The 9,177-nt window shown below is 45.2% G+C and overlaps 1 long non-coding RNA gene across 5 annotated transcripts in view; it reads right to left on the bottom strand.

The window, feature by feature from the left end:
- Positions 1-2,851: 2,851 nt before the first annotated feature.
- The window catches only part of LOC140470637 (uncharacterized), a 32,128-nt gene continuing 25,802 nt past the window's right edge, over positions 2,852-9,177 (bottom strand). For 4 of the 5 annotated variants that reach the window (XR_011956575.1, XR_011956574.1, XR_011956572.1 and 1 more), the window contains 2 exons: positions 7,600-7,717; positions 2,852-3,623 (listed from right to left, as the gene is read on the bottom strand). This is a non-coding gene — a long non-coding RNA (uncharacterized lncRNA). The remainder of the gene's footprint in view (positions 3,624-7,599; positions 7,718-9,177) is intronic. The other variant, XR_011956576.1, reaches the window with a different exon arrangement.

The raw sequence follows: 9,177 nt of genomic DNA, 5'->3' as shown, positions 1-9,177 counted from the left end.
CTTCAGTTTTACATCAATTTCACACTGTATGTGAGGGTGGGAATGGATTTGTAAATATAAATACTCCAATCAAAACCCCTCACAGGTCAGGAACTGTTTCTGCTACTTTCATCACTCACAAGGAAGAGGAAAATAAAGGTTCAGTCACAAATCTCACAGGAACATAGCGATTATAATCACCAGGAAAGGCTGAACAGGTCGAAACGCTTTTCACAAGAAAAGAGGAGTCTCAGAGACAGCCTGGTACAAACAGAAAGCATTGTGTCTGTGTTTTCAGAGTTTTGAGGTTGAAATCTTTGGGTTGGAAGCATGTTTCATTGCCCCAGATCATCAAAGGTGATATCTAAATGTGCATCTTTCTTTCTATCTGTCTGAGTTAACAATCAGTTGGACAGGTCAATGTCTGAGTGTCTTACCAAATCCCTGATTGAAACTGTCTCCGCCCACAAACTCAGCTGCCTCACCACTCACTGGGTCATGGAGAAACTCTGCTGTTACAATGAGAACTGTCTTTGCTGTCACCGCTCCTCATGCTTCCGCTTAATCCCCACTTCCCTTCATTAAATCCCAGCTACCTCTAGTCCACCCATGTGAACATGTTGAAGAGCATGACAGGAGATTGGATTGAAACCAAGAGTTCAATAGCCAGAATGAAATAGGAAGAAGTCAATAAAAGGTGATTGTGGATCCTAGGGGATACAGACTCCAGGATTAGTCTTTGTGGGCATTCCTGCAGTAATACACGACAGTATTCCATGATGAGAGTTAAACCCGGGTGGCAGGAGAGGGAGTCACTGAACATTAGTAAGTTTATTTCAAACACAGGAGGTTTGTTCAGTCAGTAACAATGTGTTCGATATGGAGGTGAATTGAGCAGTGACGGGAAATGTTACCACAAGCTGAAAATGGAAAACTTTCCTTGGAACAGGAGGAGGCCATTCAGCCCCTCGACTTTGCTCTGCCATTCATGATGATCATAGCTGATGTATGACATAACGTACAATTTTCAAAACCCTCTAATTTCATCAATAAACTCCTCTGCAACAGACAAGATGAGAATTGGAAAACTAAACATCTGCACATGCTGGGAAAAACTAAAAAAAATAAAAGAAATTGCTGGAAAAATTCAGCAGATCTGGCAGCATTTGTGGAGAGTGAACCTTTCAGGACCAGTGACAAGTCAGGTGACCAGCCGCAGCTGACCATTCTGCCTGTTCTGGAACACTCTCTGGAACAAGTTCTGGTGTGAGATTGTCAATGATAATTGAGAGAAATAGGAGGACGGGCTCAATCAGAATAAGGAATTCACTTCACCCGAACAGTGGGACACTCACGGACACAGTCACACTGCAGAGAGGCATTTCACCTGCCCCACGTATGAGAAGGGATTTACTCGACCTCACAATCTACTGAGGCAGATCTCATTCAGATGCTCAGTGAAGAGAAGGGATTCAGTTATTCATCCCACCCCCTGAGACTCCAGCGTGTTCACACTGGGTAGGAGCTGTTCACCCCTCTGTGTGACAAGAGATTTGCTGCGTCTTCAACACGATTGAGAGCCCAGTGAGTGCTCACAGGGAAGTGGTCATCCCCCTGCTCCATGTGGACTGCAGGACTCTGATTCTGATGTTACTGTCCATCAGAGTCAGGAGTGGACCTTGTACATGATGACACTGTTGGAGTATTGATGTTGTTGTTAACCACATTAACTGGGCTGGAGGTGACTGAACTTACATTGCCACTTTCTGAACCTCAGGATGTCTCTCTGGGCAGTAAGTCCCCACAAACAGCAATGTGACAATGAGCAGGGATCATCTGTTTTGATTTAAATTGTGATTGTAGCACAGCTGCTTCACAGCATCAGGTACAAAGTTGGAGTCCAGCCTTGTCCAACGGCCTGTGTGGAGTTCCCACATTCTCTCCATGATAGTGTGGGTCCCCTCCAGGTGTTCTGGTTTCCTCCCACAGTCCAAAGATGTGCAGGTTAGGTGGATCAGTCGTGCTAAATTGTCCACAGGATCCAGAATTGTACAGACTAGGTGGATCAGCCATGGGAAATGCAGTGTTACAGTGATGGAGTGCTCTGGGAGTGATGTTCTTCGGATGGTCGGTGGGGTTTGATGGGCCAATGCTCTCCTCCCACACTGTAGGAATTCTATTCTATGATTGAGGATAAATGCTACACAGAAGGGTGTCCTTGGAAAAGGAGCATGTGGTGTGGATCAATGCTCTCGATGCCTTTAGATAGAAGTGGGCACCGCAGGGGATATAGTGCTTTATCTCCATCGCTGCCCCCTCCCCACAACTCTACTTTGATTTAGTCCCTTCTCATTCTGACACTTGTAATGGTTTGCTTGGCCCGAAATGGGCTTTGTTTGGAAATATTCAATTGGTTACACAAATGGTTGACTGCTGGTGATTATATGTCTAGATTAGAGTGGTGTTGGAAAAGCACAGCAGGTCAGGCAGGATCTGAGGAGCCGGAAAATCAACATTTCAGCAAAAGGCCTTTTCCAGCATCCCTCTAATCTAGGCTCTTGTTTCCAGCATCTGCAGTCCTCACATTTGCACTGCTGGTGATTATATGTTAACCAAAAGCAAAATGGCGTACTGATGATTTTGATGGTGGGTAGATTGCTGTGCTCACATTTCTGGGTCGGAGAAATGGGGAAAAAGAATGCTTCACAGCTAACAGAACGAGAACTGAAAAGCAGTTAAATCAAACCAAAGGTTCAGACAGGGAGGGAATATTTCCCTGGAGTTTGAGTAGCTGGAAAGTGATTGTGTCCAGGAATAGACAGGATTTTGTTTTACAAGGGTTGAAAGTTTTAAAACTGTTATATTCAGACAGTTTACGTTATTTTCTTTAATTTTATTTGCTGTGCAAAATAACTTTTACAACATTTTAAAACCAAAATTTACAAACCTTTTGTTAAAGATAAATGTTAAATAAAATCCATCAAACCATCCCTCACTGAAAACTGTTGTGGAAGTGCAATCTCCTGGAGAATCCCTGCGAACTCCTTCCTGCCCAGGCTCCATGACTATATACAGACCTGGGGGATAGCAGCAGGAGGAGACCATTCAGCCTTTCAATCCTGCTCCACCATTCAATGGGAAACAGCTGACCATCCAGCTCAGTCTCCTGCTGTGTTCCAATCCCTTTTCATGACTTTACCTTGAAGAACTATATCTAAGTCCTCCTTTAGCTTCACTGCCTTTTGTTCCAGTGATGTTGCTGTGTTACTGTGTGGTTGTAGGCAGGGGTAATGTGATGGTGCTACCTCCTGGAGGATGCACTCAGCGTCCCTCATCATCCTGCAGGAACATCAACTGGGGTTCAGCAACTAGAGATAGAAACCATTTCCAGGATATGGGCATCACTGGCTCAGCCAGCATTTATTCCCCATCTCTAGTTACCCTTGAGAAGATGGTAGGGAGCTGCTGTCTTGTACAATTCACAGTCCATTTGGTGCAGAGAGATCGAAAATGCTGCGATGAGAGTGTTGCAGGATTTTGGCTGAGTGATTCTCTGTCTTTGCTTCTTCAAATGCTGGTTAACTTAATCATGATCTGCACATGACTTTGAGATTTCAGTCTGCAAATCTTCACCATCTAGCACCCTGTATAAAGGAATATGTACATGTTAGAAATTCAGAGCAGACAATTCTACTTACTCTTTTTCCCTTTCTTCCCTCAAAGCTGTAACCCTCCAGCCCACTTACTCTCTCCCACCATTCTGACTCTGCTACCCCCTAATGTACACCCTCCCCATTCCCATGGAGTAACTGATAAACAGATCCATGCCACCACTTCCCGTCCCTGGTTAGACTCTGCACCCTTTCTGGGTTCACTTCCTTTCCCTTCAGTTGCTGCAAGTGAATAATGTAACAGCAGAATGAAACAAAAGGAAAGAAAGGGAGGTGGCAGATCCTGGACAGAAGAGGAACCTTCAATCTGGGAGAATGGATCAGATCCTTCTTCGTTCCCCATTAGTTGATTCCGACCATTACAATGAATTGGGGATGGAGAGTGGTCCTACATGGATGTAGTGATACTTTGACCCCCTCCCCCAACAGATCAATACTATGAGTAAATACGTTCCTCCTCCAGCCAATCACAGTGTGAAAAACTTTCCGCAAAGCATATTTACCCAAAGCACATGCTCCAAAACCCGCACACATTTTGTACATGTACAGTGCCGTGTTTCCCCACACACGTGTGGTCCCTGCCTCAGGGATTGTGGGAGTTGTAGTCCCCATGACGCCATTGGAGCCCTGTCTCTGGAAAGTCAACGAAAAGTGTAGACTGGAGGGTGTTGTGTATCTGATCCCCATTCAGACACACATAACATTTGGATTGTCACTGGGTTTTATTGAAACATCTGCTTCCACAACCTGATTTTCTGATGTAAGGAATATAGATTCAGCCAACTGGGGTGTGGCGAGGATAATAGGAGCAGGAGATTTTAAGCAGAGGTGACTCAATGGTTAGCATTGCTGACTCACAGCGTCAGAGACCTGGATTTGGTTACAGCCTTAGGCAACTGTGTGGAGTTTACACGTGCTCCCTGCGTCACTGCGGGTTTCCTCTGGGTGCTCGAGTTTCATCCCACAGTCCAAAGATGTGCAGGTAAAGTGGATTGGCTATGCGAAATTCCCAGTGCCCATACGTGTGCAGGTTAAGCCATTAACCATGGGAAATACAGGGAATGGGTGAGTGTGAATGGGATGCTCATGATAGGGTTGGTGTGGACTCCATGGACGATTACCCTATTTCTGCACGGTAGGGCTCCTATTCCATTCTCATATAGAAGAATGTACCTATCTCAATGTGCTGTGTATCTGTGGAATTCCCTATTCAAAATGCGGTAGATGCTAGGACAATGAGCAAATTTACTGAAGAAATACAGATGTTGAATTTGCAATGAATTGAAGGGTAAGAGAGAGCAGGCAGGAAAATCCAGCTGAGACCGAGGTGAGCTCAATCAGCATGGTATTAAATGGTGGAGCTGCATTGCCTCTCCTGTGCCCAGTGCTTATCTTCTTGCGGTAATAACGGAAAAGCTGAATCCAAAACTCACCACCTTCACCAAAGGAGATTTTTGGAAAAAGCAGGATAGTCAGGTGGATTAGCGTTTCAAACTTCGAAAGTAAGGAAGCATGTGGGAGAAAATGATTTTTCAATTTTAAACTGAGGTGAGTTAGACCGGTTATAGTCCAACTTATTTAATTGGATCATGATGAAGGAGCAACGCTCCGAAATCCAGTGTGCTTCCAATTAAACCTGAGGGACTATAACCTGGTGTTGTGAGATTTTTAACTTTGTACACCCCAGTCCAACACCGGCATCTCCAGATCATGTAAACTGAGGGGAGACAGTGATTTATGGTTTTAGACTGTTCAGTACATTCACACCGTCCAGAATACTCTGTTTTGAACATCTATCCTGTACTTTATTACAAAGCCAAGGTCTCTGACAATGAAAACCAAAACATCCAGGTAACATGGCCTCACCTCGTAATCTGATAAAAGACTTGTGATAAATCTGGTTGAATTTAGAATACAGTTGGAAAGCGGGAAGATTAAATCCAATCCCAAGATCCTGTGTTTAAACAAAGGAGACTACAATAGGATGAGGCAGGAGTTGGCTAATGTAGACTGGAAGCAAAGACTTTAGGGTGGGACAGTTGACAGACAGTGGAGGAATATCAAATAATCTTTCAAACTGCTCAGCAAAATTATATATCAGTGAAAAGGGAGGACTGTAGGAAATGGAATAATCTGCCGTGGGTGGATAAGGAAATAAGGGAGTCTATCAAACTGAAATAGAAAGCATTCAAATTGGCAAAGACCAAGAAGAAACTAGGAGATTAGAAAAACTTTAAAGATCAACAGAAAGCTGGATGGGATTGGGGGAGAAAAGTGATGAGTAGCTATCCCCAGGGCTGGAATAGCAGTTTACACTGCTAGAGGGGAACCTATTATTTGGGGAACATATGGCCTCTGTAATTGTTGAAGCACTTAACTGTTACCATAGAGATAATCCTGATCAAGTGCAAAATCTCAGCACACTCCAAAAGCTTGTACTTCCAAATAAACCTGTTGGACTATAACTTGGTGATGTGTGGCTTTTAACTTTGCCCACCCCACTCCAACACCAGTTCTTCCACATCAGAATCCTGATAGACAGCCCCACGGAAACTGAAGTGCCTATCAGATACCTGACTGAGCCACAGGGCCGTGAGGGAGGGGTATGTGGTTTAACCACAAAGTGCTGAGCTGAACTCGACTTTTTTAACTGCCATTGCCATGGAGATAATATTGAGAGACAGCGTCTATTCAAAACACAAACCACAAAGGTATAAGAATGGGAGCGGCACATCGGACAGGCGGGGAGTTACCTGATGCTGCCTGGAGGTGTTCTGCATGTACACTATCCAGGTAACTGCCATGTCTCATCAATAAAGACTCAAAGAAGACCTCTCAGAGTTCTGTGCCCAGTTATTCCTATCCAGCAGGGTTCAGGAATATGAGTACACAGCAGTCAGTCTTCACAGTGGAGGATACGAAGAACATGCCAGGAATTGATAAGGAGACTGAGGAAGGTGAAGACCAAGGAACAACCATTATCACGAAAGTGTTAGAGCTGGGCAAGCTAATGGAGCTAAAGGTAGACATGTCTCTTTGCCAGGATGGAATACATCCCAGGGTACTACCAGAGGTGGCGGGAGAAATAGAAAATATATTTGGAGTCAGAGTCCTACAGCAGAGACAGGCCCTTTGGCCCAATCTGGCCCATGCCGGCCAATATGTCCATCCACGCGAACCCATTTCCCTGCACTTGGCCCATCTGCATCTGACCCTTTGCTATCCATGTATTTGTCCAAATGTCTTTTACATGTTGTTAATGTACCCACCTCAACCACTTCCACTGGCAGCTCAGTCCATATACATACCACCTTCTATGTAAAACAGTTGCCCCTCAGGTTCCCTTTCATAATTTCTCCTCTCACCTTAAACTGATGCCCTCTACTCCTTGATTTCCTGGGAAAAAGACTGAGTGCATTCACCTTACCCAAGCCTGTCACAATATTATACACTGCCAGAAATAGATCTCCCCTCTGTTTCCTCTGCTCTAAACAAAAAAGAATCCTCGCTTGTCCAACCTCTCCCTCTAACTCAGACCCCTGAGCCCATTTCTTCTGCACCTTATCCAGTTGAATAACCGAAATCTTCACTGCATTCATCACATTTCCAGTGTCTCCCCACGGCGCTGGAACAGACGTGACATCGCCAACGGATTACAAGCCATGATCGAAAATTAACCCCATTACAACAATCCCGTTTTCATTGTATTTTCCATGGTGCAGGTATCCTTCTGTCTTTCTGGTTGCATGGTTAATTAAAAACTTGTCCTCATACAAAACAAATCTGTAACTTCATTATTCCTGGGAAATGTGACATGTATTTTCAGACTTTTAAAAACAAATGAAAGCTCTCTCCACATTCACCACGCTGACATGGACTTGGCTGTGTCTCAGTAATTTTTCCAGTCACATTGACACTTGAAATATTCGCCCACGGACAGAATACACACCTTTCTTTCCACATGAAAAGGCCAATGATATTCAGATCGGCACGGATTAAGTAACTGTCAAAACTGAACATGAAGTTCAATCTGAATTTCTCATTCACAAATCTGCCCTTTCAGTACCCTACAACAGAGAAAACAAGTCACCACCATTAACACAGGATGGAAATTCATAAGACAATTATAGTATTAAATTGTAGTTTCTTTGTTCCCCCAAAGCTTTAATTCTCAGTCTCACAATTTCTCCCTTCTGTGAACTGAAATCCAAACCAATCTCCTCACCCCTTTCCTCCACACCCAGTTCTAATGCTCTCTCCTCTCGTTGAATTCAGCTTCTTAGCTCCTGCCTGCAGACTAAGGACCAAAACAAAGGTGTGGCACGATGGCACTGCTGCCTCACAGCGTCCGTGTGGAATTTGCATGTTCTCTCCGTGTCTGCGTGGGTTTTCTCCGGGTGCGCCGGTTTTCTCCCACAATCCAAAGATGCATTGGTCAGGTGAATCGGCTAGGCTAAATTGCCCATAGTGTTATGTGCATTAGTCAGAGGGAAATGGGTCTGGGTGGGCTACACTTCCGAGGGTCGGTGTGGACTGGCTGGGCCGAAGGGCATGTTTCCACACTGCAGGAAGTCTAATCTAATCAAATCAATGAATCTGACTCGGAGTCTCCTGGGTGTTGGTGAATCCTCCCCCCACCTCCCAAGGTTTCCTAGTCAGACCAACATTGATTTTTTTTTTCCAATCTGGAACCTCTTATTTATTTCCTCCACACCAACCCTCTGATAAGAACCATCCTGCACACACTGGACAAATCACATCTGGTTGAACTAAAATGAACCAAATTAGAACTTTAATTGCAGGCCTACATTTGTTCCTTTCCATAACATTCCTGAATCTTCACCTGAGTTCTGATAACTTTCTGCAAAATGCTCCCCCCACCGATACGCCGACCACTTGTCACGATACCAGGGCAGGGACCAGTCCCCTGGGTCCTGTTCTCAGAGGGAGGGAGGAAGGGAGGGAGCAGCCAATGACAGATTAATCCCACACATCCAAAGCCTCCCTCGCTGGCACTGACCCATACTGCACATACGCCAACAATTGGCCAGCACTGCGCCCGTGCACAGGTCTCCCCTCCTACAGAGCATGCTCCAGATCACACAGGTGCCTGGGTGATTGACAGCAGCTGTGCCCAATAGAGTGGAGGGGGAGGGGCTGCAGGACTGGAACAATGGGATTGTAAACAACGAATGAATGTGGAGAACACTGGGGGATGGACAGGTCAGTGAGGGACAGGAGCAGTGCAGCAGCAGGAGGGGATCCTGGACAAACTGAGCAATGGGAGAGTCTGACAGGAGAGAAACGACAGGATGGTTCTGTTTGGAGACTCAGGCAGGGACAGCTGGGAGACAGTATGGCCTGGTGGCTTGGGCATGATTTCCAATCAGCCTCTTCAAAGCCGCTGTTACCAAACTCTGAACCCGATTCTCTTGGTCCAGAGGTAAGGACACTACCGCCATTTCTTGGTGGGCTCGTGGAAAGAAGGGAAGATTTTCTCAATCTCACTCACATGGAAACTCCATGA

The sequence above is a fragment of the Chiloscyllium punctatum genome, chromosome 52 (genome assembly GCF_047496795.1).
Source record: "Chiloscyllium punctatum isolate Juve2018m chromosome 52, sChiPun1.3, whole genome shotgun sequence".
NCBI lineage: Eukaryota > Metazoa > Chordata > Chondrichthyes > Orectolobiformes > Hemiscylliidae > Chiloscyllium > Chiloscyllium punctatum.
This window is presented reverse-complemented; position numbering and strand designations above follow the sequence as displayed.